This window comes from Dermacentor variabilis, chromosome 6 (genome assembly GCF_050947875.1).
Source record: "Dermacentor variabilis isolate Ectoservices chromosome 6, ASM5094787v1, whole genome shotgun sequence".
NCBI lineage: Eukaryota > Metazoa > Arthropoda > Arachnida > Ixodida > Ixodidae > Dermacentor > Dermacentor variabilis.
In genome coordinates, this window is record NC_134573.1 from 83029494 (window position 1) to 83043873 (window position 14380).

At 45.7% G+C, this 14380-nt stretch overlaps 1 long non-coding RNA gene across 1 annotated transcript; it reads right to left on the bottom strand.

Annotated features, from left to right (window-relative positions):
* Nucleotides 1-522: 522 nt before the first annotated feature.
* Nucleotides 523-6529, bottom strand: LOC142584246 (uncharacterized). Its single transcript, XR_012828740.1, has 3 exons — nt 6442-6529; nt 3771-4013; nt 523-632 (listed from the first exon to the last, which is right to left on the bottom strand). It is a non-coding gene; the product is annotated as an uncharacterized LOC142584246 (long non-coding RNA).
* Nucleotides 6530-14380: the final 7851 nt, after the last annotated feature.

Sequence of the window (14380 nt, forward strand, 5' to 3'; positions counted from 1 at the left end):
AAGAGAAGAAAATACCCTGTTGCTAATTCCGAGGGACGCAAATTCACGTCGAAGAGGTTCACTGACTGAAGTGTAGCACGTACATACCTACTTTCGCATACGCAGTGATCCAAGTTGGGCTGAACGGCGTTTCTTCACGAGCAGCACATGAGCGCTGACACATGCCCAAAACACAAGTTGGCGTGAAACGAGCTTAACTGATCAGCCGCGCACACGTATACCATCAAACACCCGCGACCCAACCAGGCCTGACGATTTGGTTTCGAACGAGGTTGCGTCGTCAAAGCAGCCCGATTTTCTAACCATTAGACGATGATCCAATGACGTAAGTTAGCAGACATAATGGTTAGCGGAAATATAGCCTGCCCCCTAAAAGTACGTAAGTACCATAAAAATGCTAATTGGACTCGAAATAAGGGAAGTTCTCGATGTGTCGCGCCCTTGTGTCGCGCTCTGCAATGAAAGCACTGTGGCGGCCATTACCAGTAACGACACTGCCAGCCTTACTGACACCTACCTGACAGCTGGTTATCTTCCTTGACAAGGGCACTTGTATGGCGCTTCCAGGGCCACCGCTGCTCGCTCACGTTTCGCCCGACCTTTCCGACGACTTGGTACACGAGCTTGGAGAGCTAAGGTGGAAAAACAGGGAAGCGTTTTACACGCTCCTCGATATTGTGTACCTACATGACAGCTATTTACGGAACACAACACTAAAATATCAGCGCCATAATATTTATAAACCTGCGTGTCCACATCACATTACTTTGTCTTGACACACTCTACACTTCATGCAGAGACCCACCTCCACTTTTCCTTCCGCAGTCTATACAGATTACAGAGGAATCACGCTTACACAACGGCATGCAGCCTACGCGTTCGTGTGACGTGGACACAGTAATTATTACATCTGTGCGTACTTTACACGGGACAAAAAAATCTACAATGTGGCGTCGTTCTTAACGTTTGTGAACTAACCTCAGCCTCTTCTTGATGTTTTGCTCTGGAAGCTAATACAGGGCACATAATCAGTCGAAGCGATTTCAAATGCCAAAGGAACCTTTCTCACGCCTGCCTTCGTCCGGAGTTTACCTTAATGTTAACTAAGTTGGGCCACTTATTACACGTATTACACGTATTACAAGATATAAATTCCGTTCCCAAAAAAGTTTCTCGCGTCCTCTCCAAACTTTTATTCGAAGTCTATTGATGGCGAACGGACGCAAGAGGGTTACTAGCTTCGAACAAGTTTACAGAAAAAAGTTCCTGAGCAGGCCCAATCGGCAACTGCAAAGTCACCGGAAAAGTTGGGTAGCCCGTATAACCGCCGTGGTGTACGTCAAACGTGTTCGGCCAGCTGCAGAGGGTGTATGGGCACCACGGTAAATGAATAACGTAACCAAACACACAAGGAACATTTACTCAGACATCAAAAAGCTTACAAGCCTAAATTATGTCACAGCTAGTTGAGGTCTTGGGAAACTCTCAGCTGGATAATGTTAAAAGGGCGGTTAAATGTTAAAAGGAGCGTTATAAGCACCCTGCATCCTACATTCAGTATGAAATTCATTGCGTTCTGCTATTAGTGTATTTCTTTAATCACTCCGTCTAATGCATGGAGGTAGACAGGCGCTCGCAGAGTTAAGAGCGTCGGCCTGGCCTTAACTGTTTCCTTGGTTATTCACCAGGAGCAACGGATCCTGTCCCTTTGGCCGTACCTCACCCTGCCATACTTTTCATCTGTATCACTGACATGTCTTCATTTGTATCAGTCATGCCTTATACGTACGTGAAATTATGGCCGAGAGAGACATCATCCAACATGCCCTTCTTTTCTCTCGTCGCATCTTCCTGCCATGCCATTTGACATGTTTAAATTAGACGAGATTTTTCACAGTGGGCGATCCACGCAGTGTGCCCCATGCTTTGCTTTGTTTTCTTCGGGCATCTCTGCAATGATCACTCAAACAGGGAACTCGTCTTCTACATGAACTACAGCTTGGCTGTAGAAAGAATTTCCCTGAAGTGTCAGTGATAAAAGCGGTAAAATATACTACTGTGCCTCTCGTCTATACTAAATTGGTTGATAAGATCTCGTGATCACCGATTTAACTATTTCTAAAATTCCAATTAACCGATGCTTGATTCCATCGAGCGGCATGCGCAAAGCATTCGCTTTGCTTTATTTAGTTTTGGTTCATAATAATTTACAACCCTACTAAATCCGATATCCAATAAGTTCACATCATTTACGGGAAAAACAGTTATTTTCTATGGGATCCAATATGTTTAATATCGGATCCTCCGATATAAAGGTTATGGTGCATATCGGTCTTTTTTTTTTTCACAGTCTATGTCGTTTCAGGAGTCTTTATGGGTCGAACTGAAGTGTGCCATAGCCGATAAAGCGTAAAATGTCTGCAACAAATTGGGCACTTGTAGGCCGCCTGATGAGCCCTAGTTTGGTTAATTACACACTGTATGACATAGTTCGGTCTCTTAATCGCGTCCACTCTTCCTCGCATGGACAAACGTACTGCCAAGCTACGCCTCTCTGTACGCCGCGCGCCAGGCTAAATTTAGTTCTGATTGCGTAATACGCGTTGCGACTATGGCGCCATCTCCTCACGCACACATTCACGGTCGAGTTAAGTTTTAACGCGACAGCGCTAACAAGCCCGTGTCGCAGAAAATCATGCGTCGGCGTCCGGCGATCCACGTCGGTGTCCGTTATCGGACGTAGTCTCGGCAAAACGATTTTAGACGTGACGCAAGAAACGCCGCGGCGTCCGTCATTTGCGCGCGCAGGCGCGACGGGCGTCTTGGGAGCCACGGAGCGGCGCGCCCGGTTCTTTGCATTACCTCCAGCTGGCGCTCGCCACCGTCGCATCATAAAGCCCCTTATCGCATCATAGCAGCGTTTCTACCACAAAGCCCGCCTTCGTGCATAGCATTGGCGGCCAGCGTTTCCCGGTAAACAGTACGGTTACATACGTTCCAGCTGCATGCCGGGAAGCGTGAGAAGCAGTCAGGGATACTTGAATGCGATCGTGTTCCACTCTGAAAGGCGAAGCTTAAGCGCCCTCCAAATATTCTTCATTTAAACAGCCATATCAAAGTAAATCACGTCGCATTTATTCAAGCATTATAAAGCTTACTTTACAATACCTCTTGTGGGAGGCTGGGGCTACCGTCTAATGTAGCTATCGTCATTTCTGGACACTACCTGTGGAACGCGGGGACGCCATACCAAGAAAGCGTGAAGAAAATTATTACTCCTAATGAGCGCAGGTTTCCCGTTGTTTCAATGTACCTGCTATGGCCGAGTAGGCGCTCTCAAGTTTAACCACTCCCACTCGCATCGAAAAACGTTCTGTCGAGCTATACTCGTATAGCTATTTAGCTATAGCTATAACTATAGCTAAATAGCTATAGCTGTTTAGCTATATATTTAGCCGGTTGAGACATGGGCGGCGTTTCAAGCGCATCAACTGTGCGCGCGACCCATGCATGATCCGACTAATGGCTTGCTTCCCCTGCACAACGATAACAAAGCTAGGCGCGTAGGTTGCACGGCTACAAGGATAGAAACGATAATGTAATAACAGGTTTTCGGTACATGTAGTTTTAGCAAGCGACCGTTCGTGGCAGATTCACGACGAAGTTTACAATACCCATTTTAAAAGACGCACCGACATCATCCTTCCTCTACTAAAACATTGCAGAATTTTAGGAGCAAGTAAGTTGGACGGTGCCCAAGCTAAACTTACGGCTATCGGCAGGCTTGACCTTCCCCTCACCCGTGCACAGTCTTCGGTATACAATTCAGGTGCCTTTAAACACAACCGCTGTTCGCTTCGGTCTCGCCCGGAGCGCGTGAACCACCCGCAACGGTATTCACCCTCGCGGAAGGGAGACGGAAAGCGGTACTGTCCACGATCTCGGGCTTTCGGGCGCTGTCGCTGTTCGCTCCCTTCCTGCCGGGTCTCGCCGATCCACTGCAACTGGCTTCTCTGCAAAGCGCGAGAAGCGGTTTACTCTTTCAGGCGCTGTGTACACAATCGTGCACACTAATATACGGATGGCATGGCTCGTAGAGAAGCAGTGCGGCGTTGAAAAAAAAAAAGAGGAATAAGAGCGAAGAAAGAAGACAGCGTTACTCAATGAAGGTGCGGGTAAGAGTATGGAACAAAGATCATCACGTGACATTGTTAGAGTCGATCTTAGTGGTATAGTGCTTCAGGAAAATTGTTGCTTGGCTTAGTAGGTATTTGCCAAAAGGCATATTTGAGGCAAAAAGCACCCGTGTAATCAGGAAGACACATCGACGACTGTAAGCCGTGTTGTCCTCAGTCTTCCGCTTTGTGACAGTCCTCTTTGCGGCAAATACATTTTTCAAGCAGTACAGTGACCTCGCCTATCTCTTCCTTTAGAGTTAAACCAAAATACGTACTATTTCCGTAATTATTTTTACAACGCCAGCTTCTCAAATGTTCATCCCTTTTACGGACGTCCGTAGGGTGCGTTCAGGGTTGACTAGCAAAAAAAAAAATCCAGCTTGTCAAATGAAGCAGCGTTGAAATGTTGTTAATGGTGAGGAGGGCTTGCATGTGAATGAATATGTTTCAAAGCACCTTCACTGGGATCCTCGTGGGTCTATAGCCATTCGCTCTAGGGTGACATTTTTTACTTACGCCATTGAACTAGTGCCTTTGGGCCTTTAGGGTGAAATAAATGAAACTGCTGGAATCCTATGCGGCGCCTTAATTTAAGAAAGGTTCACGGTATCTGTGGTATAGGTAGGTATGCAAAGGTACTTGGTAATCGTGTGTTGCAGAACACGTGAACAACATTTTTCCTGCATTGATCTAGCTGTCGGCGTCCCACTTCTCTTCAAAAGGTATGCGAGCCGGACGATCGGACAGCACTGTTGTCCACAGACACGTACGAATCGGTTTGACGCTATGGCCGACTGCCCCGCCGTAATGAAGGGTCGAAACGTCAATAATTGTTCAATGCGCGCGCCTTTTTCACAGTATTTCGCCGCACATACATTCATTTATGTTAGGCATGTACTCAGGGTGATAATTTTTTGTTTTACGCAATTTTTAAAAACAGTCGGTTGAAGATAACATAATTCTAGTCCTTAAGCTAGATTATTCACAGATGGGGACATTACTTGGACGAGAAATCAAGATATCTTTTCAAGTAATTACCATAAATCACGAATTTATATTCTCGAATAATTACTTTGCGGCCCGTATTGTTTTTTTACGCGTTGTAGCCGGTTAGATTGCAACGCGTGCCCAATTAAAGTTCATTTCCAGAACGACGCCAGTTTCGAAGTATCAGCCATCACAGTAGCCGTAAGAATGCACTGTTATTCGACTTACTCTTAACAAAATACTCCATTTTTTGCATTGAAACACAAAAGTAACTCGGACGCCCATGTACTTCGTCCCACACTTTGGAAATAGCATCTCGAAACTGATGTCATCCTGGAAATTCGATACAAGTGGACACGTCCTGCAAGCTCAACGGCTACAATTAGTAAATTAATATATGTGGCGTAAATTAATTAACCCAAAATATGATTAGTGAATCTTTGTTAATTAGTTGGACATGTGTTTCCAGTCCTCGTGCAAGTATCGTCCGCTTATAGACGATTTGTAAAGATTCCATAAAACTGAAAGATTATCACCCTGTATATAAATGTATTCAGCTGCTGCAAGGCTGCACGTTAAATGTTCATGCACTTGAAGCAACAAATTTAATTAAACCGCGTCAAGGTATCGAGCGGGTCGTCGAATTTCTACTAAGAGCACATGCCTTGAGCTATGGTCGGCTTACGCCTTCAACTCGCAAAGCACTGCCTAAAATGACGGGGGAAATGGTCGCTGAATCTCATTTAATAAAACAGGCAATTCCTACAATTTCTATGTCCCTCGGCCAAATAAGGTTTCACGAAAGGAAAACACCCCCCAGAGACAACAGCACACAGACTTAATATTTTAAACTCGTCTTTGAAAGAGGGAGAAATAATAACAGACTATTCGCTACATTTATTTGCGCCTTCAAAGTGGAGGCGCTGAAGTTCGGATCCCCGAATGATGCTAGTTACATCTCAACCCAGCTCGATTCGCATACAACTCCCTTCAGATCTTTCCGGCAGGGAGAGCCCTGTGCACATCTACTTGACACAAAAATTGAAGCTGCCTGCGTGAGAGGAACACGCTATAAATTTTGGGGAGGGGGGGGGGGACATTTTGACACACCTTGCTCTTACGCTCCAACCATAATCAACGCCTATATTGCGAAAAAAAAATTCGAATGTCGAGACAGCCAGGCTTCAACAGTGAATCTACGTACGTGCGTCAGGTGAAGCCAGTCACTGGTAGCATATGGTGCAGCTATTTTCCAAAAAGGCCGTGTCACACTTACCTCCGGTCCTTCGCCATGAGCACGCCATTCTGTTGCCCCTAGCACTGTCGCTGTTCGATCCCGTCCTGTCTCCCCGATCCTCCTGGAAGGGTTTCTGCTCGAAACGTGCAAATAAAGTAACCTATAATTAATCCTAAGTAAGCAAAAGTAACGAATGGTGATCTGCTATTGATGACAAAGACGGTCACGAAATGTAGCGACAGGAAAGACGAAAGAAGCGAGCGGTTAATTTCCCTGAAATTGCTAGTCCTCCGATTCACTGCATAGTCCATTTACAACATTTGTGAGAGTCATTCTAAAGTTACTACGCTATGGACACCTCATTGTAAATGGCTTTAATGGTTTAGGCTTATCAACCGTAGCGTGTCCTTGGAGTGTACGTTCTCTGTGACACACGAACACGCAAACGCATATTTGATAAGTATTCAAAAGCATGTACCCATCAACATCAACTGCAAACACATTTGGATGTTAAGTCAAAAATCAGTTCGCAATTTTTTTTCCTACGGACGTCTAAGTAGTTCCACGGCCAATGCAATGTAGGCTTCAATTGTCTGCTGTGGTTGCAGCCACTGGAGACGAGCGGCCAGACAACGTAGCAGGACGCGGTACTTACGAAGGAACTGCAGGATCGTGGGAGAACAGCAGAACGGCTGCTGTGAAGTCAGGAGGAGGAATAAACATTTATTGATGAGGCAAAAAAAAATGGCGGAAGGGAGCGGTGCAGGGTGGGTCCCTATTCCAAGACTCCAGTGGCCATCGCGACCCGCCCAGCTTGGTCCAAGAGGCCTTTCTGGGCCTCGAGGTCAGCAAGAGTGAGGATGGCCTCCCAGGGCTCCCTTAGCAAGGTGAGTACCAAAGGTGAATTAATGGCATGAGGTCTTTTGGCGCACTCCCATGTTACGTGAGCCAATGAAGGCCATGACCCGCACCACAGGCAAGAGTTAGTGTACAAGGTTGGGTTTATTTTATGGTATCTACCCAAATGTGGGTAGGTATCCGTCTGTATTCTTCTATATTTCTGCGCCTCCTCTACATTGAGTAGTTTGTGGGGTGGGGCGTACTGTTGCCGGGTTCTTCGCTGGTGCTCCAGTATATCGCGGGCCAGTAGGCGATCGTCTTTTTCATCGTTGTGCGTATCTCCAGCTCGGTTAGTAAAGCCTCGAGCTAGAGTGTGTGCCTGTTCGTTTCCCGAGATACCCTCGTGGCCAGGACACCATAAAATTGCATGATCTTCTTTCAATGTGGCGCCTATGATCTTAAGGGCGACTTGTGGTATGTTGCCTTGTAGATACATTCTGCACGCCACTTGTGAGTCGGACATTATTAAAGCTGAGCTGTTTTGCTTTTCCTTGTATGCGATAGCGAGAGCAATCGCCGCTGCTTCCGCTGTTGCAGTGCACCTAGTGCGTATCGAGGCTGATGTGTGAAGCGTTCCGTGGCGTGTGGGTTGAACTGCCACTATTACATGTCCTTTGCTAAATCTAGCTGCATCAGTATACATTACGTCTTGATTACTGCCGAACGTTTTCTGAAGATGTTTAGCTCTCGCTTGTCTTCTCGCTGTGTGATAAGTTTTGTTCATGTTGCGTGGGATTGGGGAGACCACTATGCGCTCGCGTATTGGATCCGGCATTGCGGTCGTTTGTTCCCTGGAGTACTGCGGTCGCAATGGGTAGCCTAAACGCGACAGAATGTTTTTACCTGTGCTTGTGAGGCATAGTCGTTCTCTTTGTGTCATGAGAACGGCTGCTCTTAACTCTTCAAATGTGTTGTATATGCCTAGAGCTTGCACCCTCTCGTTTGCCGCATTCTTAGGAAGCCCAAGCGCTGCCTTATACGCGCCACGTATTAGTAGGTCGATTTCTTTGATTTCCGACGGGGTTAGCTCTTGATATGGTAGTCCGTATGTTATTTTGCTAAGAATAAAAGCCTGGACTAGTGTTATGGTTTCGTTTTCGTGGAGCCCTTTACCTTTCTTTGTAATTCTGCTTATTAGTCTAGCGATGCTCCTCGTGCTTGATTTTAGAGTCGCAATGGTGTGAGTGGCTCTTTTGTTGCTTTGTAACCATAGTCCTAGTATTCTGATCATATTTCTTTCTGGTAACATCTGGTCACCCATAGTTAGGTGGATGCTCGGTTTGTTTCTGTAGTTACGCCCGTGGATCCGGATAAACTCAGATTTTTCCGGAGCGCATTGCATACCGTTTTGTTCTGCGAAGTCCTTCACCGAGTCGATAGCCTCCTGGATAGTTTGTTCTTTTTGCCCTAACGAGCCTTTGCAGGCCCATAACGTGATGTCTGCGTAAAACGCGAATTTGAGGTCGTTAATTTTCTCTAGTTGTCGTGCCAAGCGGTTCATTGCGACATTAAATAGAAGTGGTGAGAGGATGGCACCCTGTGGTGTGCCTCTGTTAGGCATTGGGAGTTTGGAAGATCGAATATTTTCCATACCTATTGTGGCTTTACGTTCAGTAAGGAAAGAGCGGATGTAATTGTGGATCTTAATTCCACAGCCCATTCTTTCGAGCTCTTCAAGTATGAGGGTATGGGAGATCGTATCGAAAGCGCTTTTTAAGTCAAGCGCTGCTATGATGTTCTCTCCCCCTGTAGGGACATTTTGCAGCACGTCATCTCGTAGCCTCACGAATATGTCTTGTGTAGAAAGATGTTGTCTGAAGCCGTACATGTTGTGCGAGAGAAGTTCGTGCCCTTCAATATAGTTCGTAAGCCTGATATGAAGGACCTTTTCGAAAAGTTTGCCTAAGCAGGAGGTTAGACATACTGGCCTGAGATTCTGCAATGTTCTTGCTTTCCCCGGTTTAGGTATTAATATGATGGTCGCTTCTTTCCATTGATTAGGAAGCTCTCCCGTTTCCCAGATTTTCTCATTGAAGTACCGGGTTAGGCGTTCCAGTTGCTGATCACTAATATTTCTTAACATAGCATTCGTGATGCCGTCCTCGCCTGGGGCTGAGTTACGTTTTAATGCTAGAGCGGCGGCATATACTTCTTGTTTCGTTATGGGTGCATCAAGCTTGGGATTGTCCATGCCTTTGTACTCTCTCTTATCGATGTTATCTCCTCCTGTCCCGATGTATCTGTCTGCCAGGGTTTGGATCAAGGATGCGTCATCCCCCTTAAATTCTCCTACCAATGTGCGTAAAGCTCTAGTAGTGACTGTTCTTGTATTGTATGGATCAAGCATGCTCCGTAAAATTGCCCATGTTTTGGTTGTTGAGAGCGTTCCTCGTAACGAGTCACAAAATTGTATCCAGTTGTTCACTTGTAGTTGCCTAGCATACTCATTTGCTTGTTCTGTCAGTTGCTCTATTCTAGCTCTGAGCTTTCTGTTTAAGCGCTGTCTCTTCCATCGTTTAGTAAGACTTCGCCTGCCTTCCCACATATGGACGAGGTGGGGATCCACTACCGGTGTTTTTTCGCTTAGCGTGACGTGCTTTGTGTTAGTTTGGTATGCCTGCATCATTTCGTCTACCCATTCTTCTATTGAATCTATTGGATGCTGAGGGGTCGGGTAATGTCTATATGCAGTCCAGTCTGTAAGTTCCGCGTTTCTGAAAGGCTTTCTTAATTTGGGAGTCACAGTGGAGTAACTAATAATATAATGGTCACTTCCCAGATTTTCATCCAGGTTCCTCCACTGTCCCTCTTTTACGTTAAATGTAAAGGTGAGGTCTGGATACGTGTCTCCGCAGACGTACTTAATGAAAAAAGAGAGCGCTACGAAGACAAGGACGAAAGAACAACGAGTACGACAGACAAGGCGCTACTTCCAACTAAATGTTTTTTGAAGAAACAGAACTTTAAATAGATGCAACCAAGGACGGCCCATCGTGACATCACGACCTCCCTATCTCTTCAGAAAAGCTATCTCCTTTTCGGTAAGCGTCACTGAAGGGCAACTAATGCACGTGCCCTCGGCCTTTGCAATGTAAAAAGCTTCCAATATCTCCCGTTCTAGTCTGTCTCTAGACCATGCCAGAAACCTGGTGTCACGAAGATACGGACGGCAATTGTGACGTTTACAGTGTTCTGCCAGATGGCCCCCCGCATTGTTATTTACGGCCCAATTGTGCTCACGCGCCCTTTCATTAAAACACCGTCCGGTTTGACCGATATAAACCTGTTTGGCAACTTAGGGGTATCTCGTATACGACATTACTTTTGCAAGCAGTGTACTGCGCTGCGTGTTTCTTAGAGCATGGTTCGCGTTTTGCTTTTGTCATCATAGGGCATATCTTGGCCAGCTTACATGGTGCACTGAACAGAAGATTGATACTGTGCCTTTGTGCCACCTTCTTGAGGTTGTGGGATACCCTGTGCCAATAAGGAATCACATGTAATATCTTCCTATCAAAGGGCTTTTTTTGTTAGTGCCTTCTCTTGCCTGTTTGATCTTTTGAAGAAGCTTGTCGCAAACGCTAGAGATCAATAGTGAAGGGAAACCGGCTAGACGTAGCCTTGAAACTTGGTTATTGAAACTGATTTCTATTTTGTGGCTGCAAGATTTGTTTAGCGCTTCTTTTAGACAAGTCATTGCAACTCCTCGTTTTACTAGCTTGGAGTGCGCAGTGTCGTATGAGATTAGCTGCTTGTTCAACCTCGGCTGGTATTCGAAACAGACATGCGTGTTCATCAAAGTGAGATTGAGGTCCAGAAAGCGAATGCTGTTATTACAAGGCCTTTCGCACGTGAAGTTTAGAGCCTCCGATGCATTTCTAAATGTGTTAATTATCGATTCTACAGTGTCATCTAGCCTAGACCCTGGAACTTCGTTAAGAACCACGAGGTAGTCATCGACATACCTCATTATAGAAGGAGCACATGACTGATTCAGACTGATGTTTACACACTTGTCAAAAGCGCTGAGAAAGATGTCTGAAAGAATGGGAGCGAGCGACGATCCAATGCAAATGCCCTTGCGTTGTACATAGTGTTGGTTTTTGAAACTAACGACAGTGGAATGAAGATAAAAGCTTAACAGTTCTAAAAACTGGCCGCTATTCACTCCGGTTGCGCAACTGAACCTAACTTCACCAAAATCTTCGATTTTGTTCCTAATGGCACTGAGCACTCCGTCATGAGGAATCGCATAATACAGGTCTTCAACGTCCAGTGAAAACGCGTACACATTGCTCCAAGTTCTTTGTTCTAAAGTCAGCACGACTTCTCTAGAGCTCCGCACAAGGAAAGGGTCATCTAGGGGTAACTGGCATAAATGGCGCTTCAGGTAGTGCCCTACTTGCATCTGCCACGTCTTCTTCTCAGAAACAATAGCCCTAAAGGGGCAGTCAGGTTTGTGGGTCTTGCCGGAGAAAAATACTTCCAGGACGCCTACCTCAGCCCGGTTCGTCGCCTTCCGAAGAGCTTCCAGGTTGAAGTTATCAAGCAGCTTGACCGCTTTGGCTTGTTGCTTTTTGTGGTTGAATTCCACGGCCTTGAAATTCTTCTCGATCGCGCTGATGGCCCTTTCTCCGTAGGCGCCCTTGGAAAGGATGACGAATAAAGAACAAAGAACTTGGAGCAATGTGTACGCGTTTTCACTGGACGTTGAAGACCTGTATTATGCGATTCCTCATGACGGAGTGCTCAGTGCCATTAGGAACAAAATCGAAGATTTTGGTGAAGTTAGGTTCAGTTGCGCAACCGGAGTGAATAGCGGCCAGTTTTTAGATCTGTTAAGCTTTTATCTTCATTCCACTGTCGTTAGTTTCAAAAACCAACACTATGTACAACGCAAGGGCATTTGCATTGGATCGTCGCTCGCTCCCATTCTTTCAGACATCTTTCTCAGCGCCTTTGACAAGTGTGTAAACATCAGTCTGAATCAGTCATGTGCTCCTTCTATAATGAGGTATGTCGATGACTACCTCGTGGTTCTTAACGAAGTTCCAGGGTCTAGGCTAGATGACACTGTAGAATCGATAATTAACACATTTAGAAATGCATCGGAGGCTCTAAACTTCACGTGCGAAAGGCCTTGTAATAACAGCATTCGCTTTCTGGACCTCAATCTCACTTTGATGAACACGCATGTCTGTTTCGAATACCAGCCGAGGTTGAACAAGCAGCTAATCTCATACGACACTGCGCACTCCAAGCTAGTAAAACGAGGAGTTGCAATGACTTGTCTAAAAGAAGCGCTAAACAAATCTTGCAGCCACAAAATAGAAATCAGTTTCAATAACCAAGTTTCAAGGCTACGTCTAGCCGGTTTCCCTTCACTATTGATCTCTAGCGTTTGCGACAAGCTTCTTCAAAAGATCAAACAGGCAAGAGAAGGCACTAACAAAAAAAGCCCTTTGATAGGAAGATATTACATGTGATTCCTTATTGGCACAGGGTATCCCACAACCTCAAGAAGGTGGCACAAAGGCACAGTATCAATCTTCTGTTCAGTGCACCATGTAAGCTGGCCAAGATATGCCCTATGATGACAAAAGCAAAACGCGAACCATGCTCTAAGAAACACGCAGCGCAGTACACTGCTTGCAAAAGTAATGTCGTATACGAGATACCCCTAAGTTGCCAAACAGGTTTATATCGGTCAAACCGGACGGTGTTTTAATGAAAGGGCGCGTGAGCACAATTGGGCCGTAAATAACAATGCGGGGGGCCATCTGGCAGAACACTGTAAACGTCACAATTGCCGTCCGTATCTTCGTGACACCAGGTTTCTGGCATGGTCTAGAGACAGACTAGAACGGGAGATATTGGAAGCTTTTTACATTGCAAAGGCCGAGGGCACGTGCATTAGTTGCCCTTCAGTGACGCTTACCGAAAAGGAGATAGCTTTTCTGAAGAGATAGGGAGGTCGTGATGTCACGATGGGCCGTCCTTGGTTGCATCTATTTAAAGTTCTGTTTCTTCAAAAAACATTTAGTTGGAAGTAGCGCCTTGTCTGTCGTACTCGTTGTTCTTTCGTCCTTGTCTTCGTAGCGCTCTCTTTTTTCATTAAGTATGCTCAACCAACTCGCCCACATCAAGCTTCTGCTGCTCCGCAGACGCTATTTCCAAGTCTCGTGGGGGCGAGGGGTAAGGTCTCTAGTTGCATGTTATATTTCTCTACTGCTTCTACTAGCTTTCTGCCCTTTTCTGTATTTGTCCTATAACTCCAATTGGTGTGTGGAGCATTAAAATCCCCGACTAAAATAAACCTGTCTTTTTTTTTCAGATGTCCAAGCGCCCATTCAAGCATCACGGGAAACGCAGTCTGCCGTTCTTTCGTTGGGCTGTACACGTTGGCAATAAATGTTTTGGTTTTACTCCTTTTCGTAGTGTGTAATTCGATCAATTGGTGCTCCGTTGAGCATTGGGGATAATAGTGTTCACTGGCCGCGATATTCTTGTGCACCAGCGTCGCCACTCTAGGATACATTGGATTTTGAAAGGTGTAGTAGTCTCTAAGCTTAACTACTCCCTTTCCAACTTCCTGAAGACAGATGACGTCCGGTTGAATAATGGCGGCGTCTAAATAAGCTTGTAGCGCTGCCGCTCTTTTCTGAAAAGAGCGGCAGTTCCATTGCCATATCTCAGCGGTGTCCGTGATTCGGGTTGTTTTACTGGCCATGGTTAGGTACGATTTCGGTATCCGTCGAATCGGAAACAGCCCCGTTTTTTATCTTTCTCGCCGTCGGTGTTCCGGGGTTACTGCTGGCTCTTTTGCGTGATGTTTGCTGCAGTTTAGACATTTGTTCGTCTACATAAACTTTGTGGTTCTGCACCTCAGCAAATAACTGCTGTTGAAACGTTTGCAGAGCCTGAATTTGTTCTACTACCTGATTCATCATTCTTTCAATGTTGCTAATTGTTGACTGTTGGGCGGCAGGTTTATCCCCTTGTGCTGGTTTAGCTTGCCCAATTTTGGTATTCTGAAATTGTGCCTTCAGCGTTGCCATCTCTATTTTAAGTTCTTCTA